Source organism: Triticum urartu, chromosome 7A, assembly GCF_056163025.1.
Source record: "Triticum urartu cultivar PI428250 chromosome 7A, HENAU_Tu73, whole genome shotgun sequence".
In the NCBI taxonomy this organism is placed as follows: Eukaryota; Viridiplantae; Streptophyta; class Magnoliopsida; order Poales; family Poaceae; genus Triticum; species Triticum urartu.
In genome coordinates, this window is record NC_141879.1 from 629,292,100 (window position 1) to 629,302,336 (window position 10,237).

At 44.6% G+C, this 10,237-nt stretch overlaps 1 pseudogene; it reads right to left on the minus strand.

Annotated features, from left to right (window-relative positions):
- Positions 1-4,435: 4,435 nt before the first annotated feature.
- Positions 4,436-6,933, minus strand: LOC125522723 (G-type lectin S-receptor-like serine/threonine-protein kinase At2g19130 pseudogene; annotated as a pseudogene).
- Between the last annotated feature and the right edge of the window lie 3,304 nt (positions 6,934-10,237).

A 10,237-nucleotide genomic window follows, 5' to 3' on the forward strand; every position in this document is an offset into this window, starting at 1 on the left:
GTGGCTGATGTTTCATGTGTCATTGAAGCTAGAGGAAATTTTGCCAACCATGACGTGTTTGCAAAGGCTCTGTCCAGCCTACACCGGGTATAGGTACCACCGGTAACTTTCTTCTCAAAAGTCCAGAAGTGACCTTTATAGCCCAAATCTATAAACATGCAAATATCTGTCGCGTCTCTAAACGCTTGAATCTGAGCATTACTACGTTGTCCAACCCCCTCATGTTCATTTGGACGTAGCACCTCGTTAAAATCCTTCATGCAAAGCCAAGGTAGAGTACTCAAAGTACTAATGTTTTTCAGAACCGTCCACGTCTGATGACGCAGGTGGGTTTGTGCCTCTCCATAAACACAAGTAAATCTCCACTTATCCTCCCCTTGCTCTTCAACTGAAACGTCAATGTGATACACCGAGTAACCAAGAATCTCGATCTTTATTTCATTATTCCAGAAAATTCCAATACCACCACTTCTACCTTGACTATCTATTGCAAAAGAATTATCATAACCAATTTTACTAGCTAAAGCTTCTACCCTTGATCCCTCTATCTGAGTTTCGACGATACACAGCAGGGTAGGGGCAAACTTCCTCGCGAATTCGCGAAGCTCTCGAACTGCCGCAGGTTTGCCTGCTCCACGGCAGTTCCAACAAAAAGCACTCATTGATCTCGGCGGCGCTCCTCGAAGGAGCCAGCCAAATTTTTCACTGCTGAGATACCACCATCTTTACCATCATTTTCTGTCCTGCTTCTCTTCGGATCCCTCTTTGGGGGAGGGCTCACAATGGAGCTTTCCCCTGGTACAAGTGCCAACTCTTTCCCACTTGCCATCACTGTATCCACTCCGGCCTGATTCCGCTGTTTTGCATACATGGCATCTATCTCAATCCTCTTCCTGTTTTGCTTCTCCATGTGAACATCCTGTGCATAGCCCGTCATATCTTCGTTAGCCTCTGCATCATTTGTGGCTGAACCTCTGAATCGATCGCAGTGGTCTTACGGTTAAGCTCGCGCGCAGTGGCCTTGTTACTGATCGGCGAACAGGAGGGACGGCCCAACCGGGGCCCAAAACTCGTTGTCACCCTTTATGGCGACGTGGCGTGTCTCGTAGCCGTGAGACGTTTCCCGCGCAGGATAGAGACCGGCTGAAGCTGGGCGTCCGCAAGGTTTCATGCCCCCGAAACGTTAGACAATAACATTAATGACTTAATGTGGACTAGGTGTTTAATTTGTGGCAGACAAAATTGAGGTTATGTACTCTTTTTTTTGTTGCAAAATGAGGTTATGTACTGTTCTTGACTTCTTGACTGAATTCGATGACAGCGTACAACATTGATATCCCTCTGCCGAAGTGCCGAAATGCAGCGAGAGGATGGGGAGCTCCTGTTCGGCGCCCTCAGCGCCACTTAGGTAAGTTGGCGCTCCTACGTAGTTGCTACTGGCCCGGCCAATCATCACTCGCGTCCAGAATGAAAAATAATAATCAACGAATAATATTTTGCAATATCTGGAGAACGAACTCGCATGCTAACGTCGACCCAATTAGCGCAATAACCACTGCACCACGATGATATCCAAAAAGGGCCCTATTTGACCCATGTTTTCAGTCCTATTATAAATTATTTAAAAAAGAAAACGTAGTTCTCGAAAATATTTCACAAATTTTAGAAAAGTTCATCGATTTTGAAAAAGAGAATCACAGATCTGATAAAAAATATTCACAAATTCAAAAACAATATTAATTTTGAAAAATGTTCACCGCATTTTGAAAAAAAGGTCACTAGATTTGAAAAAAAGTTCATCGATTTTGATAAAAAAAAGTTCACAAATTCAAAAAATGTTCATCAAAACTGAATTTATTCGAAAGTTTGAAAAACCTTCACTGGATTTTGAAAAAACAGTTCATGGATTTGAAAAAATCATCAATTTTGATTAAAAAAAGTATGCATTTTTGCAAAAAAGTTTGCCAGTTTTTAATAAAGTTCACCGTATTTGAAAGAAGTTCATTAATTTTGATAAAAAAGTTCATGAATTCGAAAAAAGTTGATCAAATTTGACTTTTCATTCAAAAATTTTCAAAAATGTCACTGGATTTTGAAAAAAAGTTCATGAATTTGAAAAAAGTTAAAGAACTTTCACAAAAAAAGTCCGCACATTTTGAAAAAAAAGTTCACCAGTTTTGAAAAAAGTTCGCCAGATTTTGGAAAAAAGTTCACGCATTAAAAAAAGTTCATCGATTTGATAAAAAAATTCACCAAATTTGATTTTTCATTCACATAATCTGAAAAGCATTCACCGAATTTTGAGAAGAAAACAATTTTGATTAAAAACTTCACTCATTTTGAGAAAAGCAATAAAAAGAAAAAGGAAAGAGAAAAAGTAAAAAAGAAAAGAAAAGGAGGAAGGAAGAAAAGAGGAAAGAAAATGTAACAAATCACATCAAGTTAGATGTCTAGGTGGCTACCGTAGCGAACTATAACGTGGAGGTCGTATGTTCAAGTCACAATAACACTATAACGGGCGCTGAGCCGCTGAACGCTCCGAGCACCTACCCCCTGGGTCTCCAACATTGTAGGAACACCTGTCACCACTAACACCAGGCGTGCCGCGCCGAATCCCATTGGCCACCAACCCACCACCAACGCCTCGAGGCCATCCCACTGTCAGCCTCCACTATAACTCGACGTGTTCCTCGTCTCCACCACATCCTCCACCACCATCCTTCTCCGATGCCGCCGCTAACATCGGGTGCATTGTCGGATCTCGTCAACCACCACCACTACACCGAGGCCATCCCATCTTTTATATGCTATCTTCTCCATCCTTCTCATAGAAAATCACCGAAAAATACTCGGGATCCGTCGGACTTGGGTCGCAGCACCACCCACTCCCCTGCTCTATTCCCATCCTCCTCATCGTCTTCCACCACCGCCAGGAAATGCGCGCGCACGCGCGCACACACACATAGAGAGAGGGAGAGAGGAGGAGGAGGAGGAGGAAGGGAGCGAGAGGATTAGTGGTGTGCCGCTTGTGTGAGGCAGAGAAGCAAGTTGATGTTTTCTATGTTGACTTGTCTTGGTTTAACACTTTAAGATCCATGTAGAATATCTAATAGCTATAGACATGTTCACCCCCAATTGCTATAAATTTGATGTTGGATTTATAGGGAAAATTACCTTTTGATCGACGTCTAGCGTTGGACAAAATCTTGTGCTATTTGCAAAAATATTTCAAGGCAGAAAGCCATTTCGCAGGCAAATGTAGACTAACTTATTTTGGAAATAACAGTAAATTTTGAAAATGATGTATGGTCAAAAGTCAAAATTAGCAATGTAAACTAAATCATTTTATCTCGAGGCAAATAAATAATTTTATCTTTTTTTGAGAAAATAAATAATTTTATCTTTTTGGGAGAAATATAAATAATTTTATCTGTTTTTTTGAGACAAATACATAAATTTATCTAAGGCTGTCCGGCTTTAACATGGGCCGAGTCCACACCGCTGCCACCGGGTCCCGCTCGTCAGACCTTTCCCTAACCTCTGCCTCCGCCTCTCCGGGCCTGCATCCCTGCCGGCGCTGCCGCGCCGCTCCCGCCTGCACCACCGCGCGAAGAGAGACCGCGCTCTCCTCCGCCTCCCGTCGCTCAAACCCGCAGCGGACCGACTCCCGCTCGCGTCGCATCGACCTTAGCTTCCCGCTCGCTCCGGTGCCTCCGCCGCCGCGCTCGAGCCCTCTGCCCGACCTAGCGGCGCTACCCAAGCCTTCCTCTCAACTGCCCGCGTGATCTCGACATCTCGTCGTCTGCACGCGCGCTCCCGCCGAGTGCCCGCAGTCGAGCACCTGCCGACTCGCCTCGCCGGTGACCGCCCCCCTTCACAAAAGCAGAGGCCGAGTAACCCCCAGTGAGTTCGCCTCGCTCACTTTCCCAACTCCCATCCATCCACTCCCGGATGCCCCAGAGGCGAGGCCCGAATCGACTCCCCGACACGCCGCACGCCGCTGCGTCGCTCGCCCCCGATTTCCCTGACCGATGGAAACCCTCGCCCATCTCCATTCGCGTCACCGCGCGCAATTGGACTCATATCTAATTTTCCCCTCATTTAATTTTCCAGGCACCCGAGATGGAGTTCGAGATCGTCGCCGTCTTCCCCACTGAAGTGAAAAACTGTCTGCTACCGCATCTCCCGTGCTCCGGTGAGTCTGTGTATACGGAGCATAGCAAAGTCATTACTTACATGATTGCAAAAAAAAAAAGTCATTACTTACATGGCTAACATTATAACGCGTCACAACTTTGCAAGCAACACAAATTTATCTCCAGCCATAAGCCGTCACATTTGCATAGTAAATACAATTCTCGTTTTAAATACTACAAACACACGTGTACCATATCATTTAGGCATTCAATTGAGCTAGTTTCCCTTGAGAAATAGGTTATGCGCGCATCGAATGCGAGCTTCCACCAATAGCTTGAAGTAGTCTTGGTATTGGGGGCATTCTGATATCAACCAGACCCTCAAGAATCTGAACCACCTGTCCCATTGTTGGTCGACCGACCTCCTCATCTTGGATGCACCAGCATGCAACCTGGCAAACCAGCTCAGCCTCATCCAGGTTGACATTACCATCTAACTTCTGATCTATCAAACTCTCGACGTCTCCTTCAAGAAGCTTATGTGCGGCATGCACGGGGAAATAAACATCAAGGTTGCCATCACTCGTACATGGTCCGCACGAGTTCCTCCTTCCAGATATTATTTCCAGCAACACCATCCCGTAGCTATAAACATCAACTTTTGGTGTAATAGGAACACCAGTAATCCATTCAGGTGCAAGGTACCCTGCGGTTCCTCTGACTGTAGTCAGGACTCGGCTATGATCCCTTCCTAGAAGCTTTGCCATCCCAAAGTCTGCAATTTTTGGGAGGAATGAAGCATCAAGCAGTATGTTTTCTGGCTTAATATCACAGTGTATGATGCAGTCTCGGCAGCTCTCATGCAAGTAGGCTAACCCTCTGGCAACTCCCAGGGCTATCTGATAACGAGCAGTCCAATTCAACATAGTGGAATTGTTTTGAAATAGATGGACATCAAGAGAGAGGTTTGGCATGTATTCATAAACAAGCAATCTCCTAGAGCCCTCACAGCAAAATCCAACAAGCTTAACTAAATTGATGTGCTGAACAGCTCCAATCGAGCTCACTTCGGCTCTGAATTGCTTCTCTCCTTGATAAGCACCATCAAGCCTCTTCACTGCTATGGAAACTGAATCATTTATAAGCCCCTTAAATACTGAACCAAAGCTGCCTCTCCCCAACTTCTCTGTGAATTGTTTCGTTGCACGATGTAAATCAATGTATCTAAATGCAATGATTCCATTACAACCATCATTCAGCATGCGGCCAGAGCTCTTCCTTTTGTTTCTCGAAATGATTACTAGGAGGCTGAGCCCGAATAAGCCTAGAGCACAAGCACCTATACCAGTTGCGACTCCAATGACAATCCTTTTTCTGTTATTTTCCAAACTTTGCATATCTTTAGCAGAAAGGCGAAGGTAAAGAGTTTGTCCATTTGAATTGGTACTACCACTACATTGTAGTTGTCTTACGTTGAGTAGTTCATTATGCCAGATAGAACATCCGCTATTGTTGAAGGAATATGCAGTGCAAGAGCAATTATTCAGGCACAATTGTGCACACTCATTTGCACTTTTAGCAGCTTCTACTTTTGGGGTATTCTGGGGCAACCCAACACATGGCACAGAATAGAAGTTGTCTGTGGTATGTGTTGTGTTTTTGTTGCTAATGCAGTCTAACAGAGTATTTCTCGAGCACCCACTGGTTCGATCTTCTACCTCCCAATCCCCAGGGGATGTGATGGTGAAGCCCTTCATACAGTTGCAATTTGGAAGCACATTATCATTGCAAATTGTGTAAGGTCCACAAATTGAATAGACATCACACGAACTTCTTGGTTGGGCGAAGATCATTTCCCAATCCTGTGAGCGCTCGTTCCAAACAAACACCTTTACTTGGCCTGAGATGTCAATTACATGACGAGTAATCCTCTTTGCTTGCACTAAGCTATATGTGTAGTACTTCTCATGGCCAATGTCGACAAATTCTGATCTCCAAATTTTGTTTCCTGCCATCTCTGGAACTGAGGCAAAGTATTTGCCGTTCCATACACCACTGTACCAGTATGGTGCAGAGCTGCTAAGTGGTGCAATCAATAACTGGTCGACACCACTATGGTCCAACTCGTAACTATACAGACCAGTAGCTGGGTTGATTGAGTTCTTCCAAGAAATAATACGGCGGTTCAGGCCGGCGAGCTTGTCCCATCCAAGTTTCGCCTCTGGGAAAAATGTATCCGTGGGGTGATCAAAGCTCTGCCACAAAACTTTTGATGAGTCTGGAGAGTCTTTTAGGACGAGATTTCCATTATTCAACAGCATAGCAGTGGTGCTATTTCTTTTGATGTTTGCTTGTGTACTCCAGATTATGGACTTGGTGGACCGGTTCAAGATGACAAGGTTGCCATCCTGGTATATTGTGAGCTCCAATGAGGTGATATTCTTGATTGGCTTATCCCTATTTGCAACCCATGCAGAAGTAAATTTGGGGACCGTATTGAACCATATGCCGAGGTACCAGTTGCTAGTGTTTCCGGAGGATTTGCTGCTTGTTTCGAAGAAGCCAAGCGCATACCTGCCGTTCCTGGAGACGAGCTTGTCGTTGACGGTGAGTGCTTGGCCGGCCAAGATGGTGTCCGTTGCCGCGGCAGAACATGCTGACATGTACAGGAAGAGGAGCAATGCAATATCCACGAGGAGATGCATGGTAAACTGAAGAGGAGGGGCGAGCTTGCGGATGCAGAGGCCGCAAATGCAGGATGATTGCTCAATGGTCTGGTCATAGCAGTAAATAGCCGCGGTTTCAACTTTCAACAGTCAAACAAAACAGCCAAGCTAGTTGAATGGACATTTATCCTGGTGGTGATTGTCAACCACGTAGCACCCACAGAAGGGCTGAGCCGGTCTGAGTTTGCATGGTGGAGACGAGAGGAGAGGAGTGAGCGAGAAGGTGTGGACATGAGCTTTAGGCATCTGGTTACCGGCTCACGTCAGAGGTATTTGCCATCACAACTGTTGCTATTAAGTTGCTATTTGTTTTCAAGCTGGCTGGTATAGTCTCTCACATCAGCATCAGCTTCTCACCACTTTCTCTTTTGCAAGGCAACGTGTTATTGCTGGGAGATGGACTCAGATGAGAAAACTGCCGTTTGGTGATACAAAAACGTGTTAGGTTCCCCTCAGCGTAACACTTTGCTCTAACAGGTTATACGTGCCAACCTCTTTTGGTATTTTGTTTTACAAGTAAGAGGGGACAGCAGGCCATCACGTATTTTTGTATAGCTATGTGTACCAAACAATCTTGTACCTGTTGCCACTTTCTTAGGGTCTTCAAATTCCAAAGGATTTTTATAATCGTCGGGACTTTTCTTCTCCTACATCACCTCTTTGATTTTGGTTTGTTGGATTGCAATATATGGAATTTTGTTTGTAAGGATTGATTCACAATATTTTATTTTTACTTAAGTTATTAACTTCTTCGGAAGATTCATGTATTTTCTCTTTTATTCCCTCCGTCCCATAATAGAAGAATGTTTTTCAAGCTATGTTAGCTTGAAAACGTTCTTATATTATGGATATTATGGACGTAGGGAGTAGCAATCAAACAACCTTTGTATATTTAAGTTGGCACGACATTAAGAAGAGAGTTTCCTTCCCCTCTCACAAGGCGACTAGTGTAAATCCTCCTTCCTCTTCTCGATCTTTGCTGGCAAGCCTGTGGATTCACCCCCCCCCCCCCCCCCATTTGTCGCCCCGGCGGCCGGTGGTGTGGAAGGAAATATTGGTGCCTTGACTCTGGCTAGTCGACATGTTAGGGTTTTACTCCTCGCAGGGTGGTGCTCGGACGAATGGCAGCGTTTCTTCTTCAAGTTAATCTTCTGGACTTTGATCTTCCTTGAGTTCGTCTGGTGCGATGGATTGGATGGGGCTCTGACGACATAGATTCCCTGCCAGCTCCTCAGGGCAGAGGTTAGGGTTTCTCGCGTGCCCATCCACTGGAAGGTGGTGTTGGACATGTTGCCTTGTTCTGGGCTGAGTTTTTTTTTCTTACTTACTTTTTGACAGTGTGTTCTGGGCCGAGTTTGCATGGTGGAGAGGAGAGGAAGTGAACGAGAAGGTGTGGACATGAGCTTTACGCATCTGGTTACCGGCTCACGTCAAAGGTATTTGCCATCACAACTGTTGATAGCAAAGTATTTTTAAAGTATTCTAAGTATACTACAGTTTTTCAGATTACTGTAGTTTTATTTAAAACAGGCTGTTTGGTTGGGTCTAAAAACTGTGGTTTAAATACTAGAGTATTTACCAAACCACAGTATTTTCTCTGCATAATAAAAACAATCCCAGACCTCTTTTTTTTAAACTGAGCACGGTGAGAAAACGGGCACGTTTGCTTCCATGTTCCCAAATGGCACAACTCGATCCACTCAATTCAGCTTGGCTGCGTGGTGCACCGTCGGCACCACCGTGGATGTTCCCGCGGACCGTGGTGACCCTTGACGGCGATGCTGAACATGGCCGAGTGTTCCAGCCCACACGCAGCCGGCAGCTTCGTTCCTGGTAGTTCAACTGCCTCCGCTTTTGGTAAGCTAGCTTTGTGCATGGCCGTTCAAGTTTATGCATGCGACTGTTCGATTGTTTGTCCAGGTGTGCAACGACTAGGGAGATTGGTACGTACATGCGTGTTTGTAACTGCGAATAGTTGCTAATTTATGTTTTACTAACAACAACCAAACATGTCTGCAGTATTCTCAATACTCTAGAAATCTTCTGTATGTCAAAACTGTGGTATCGTGTGCCTATAGATTAAAATACTGTAGTTTTCAAATACTTTGGCTTTTCTAATACTTTGTTATCAAACAGGGCCTAAGTTGCTGTTTGTTTTCAAGTTGGCTGGTATAGTTTCTCACATCACATCAGCTTCTCACGACTTTCTCTTTTGCAAGGCAACATGTTATTGCTGCGAGATACACAGATGAGAAAACTGCCGTTTGGTGATACAAAAACGTGTTAGGTTTCCCCTCAGCGTAACACTTTGCTCTAACAGGTTATAGGAGTACTTGCTAACCTCTTTTGGTATTTTATTTTGCAAGCAAGAGGGGAGAGTTGGCCATCACGTGCTCATTTTAGTATGTATAGCTAAACCAAACAATCTTGTAGAGTACCTATTATCACTTTCTTAGGGTCTCGAAATTCCAAAGGATTTTTATTGGGACTTTTTTCTTTCTTTTGTGTCACCTCTTTGATTTTGGATTGTAGGATTGCATTATATGGAATTTTGTTTGGAAGGACTCATTCACAGTATTTTATGTTTATTTAAGTTGGCTATTAGCAACTTTTTTTGGAAAAAAGTTGGCACGACATTATGAAGAGACTTTCCTTCCCCTCTCGCAAGGCGACTAGGGTAAAGCCTTTCTCCCCGCGATCTCGGCTGACGAGGCCATGGATTCACCTCTCCTCTGCCTACCGCTCCGGTGGCCTGTGGTGGGAGGAAAACCTTGATGCCTCGACTCTGGCTAGTAGATGATTAGGGTTTTAGTCCTCGCAGGGTGGCACTCAGGTGGATGACGACGCTTCTTCTTTGAGTTAATCTTTCGGGTACTGATCCTTCTCAAGTTCGTCCGGCGGGACGGATTAAACAGAGCTCCGGACTCCAGTAGATTCCTGCCAGCTCTTCGGGGTGGCAAGGTTAGGATTTCTCGTTGTGTGTACGTGGCGACGATATCTGGTGTCAGATTCTTCAAATTGATTAAAGGGTTCAACAACAACGATTGCAACTCTGGGGCACTCTTCCTTGGGGGCACGTGCATAAAGACTTTCTGGCTGCTATCGACAAAGTTAGGTCGGCTCTGGTATGGGAGCGACGACAACGTCACGTCATTCTGGCGGCAGTAGTAGTCGTTTGGTGGTCCAGGGACCTTAATGTAATTTTTATTAGGTCTGGAGTGCTTTTGTACTTCTGGTAAAATTTTATAATAGATTTGAGTTCTTTTTCGCAAAAAAAAGTCTGCACGACATTTAAATCAAACCATGTACTTACCAAACTATCAGTAGGTATACTCCGAACAAAATTCCTTTGTTGTCGTATCAGATCGCAAGGTA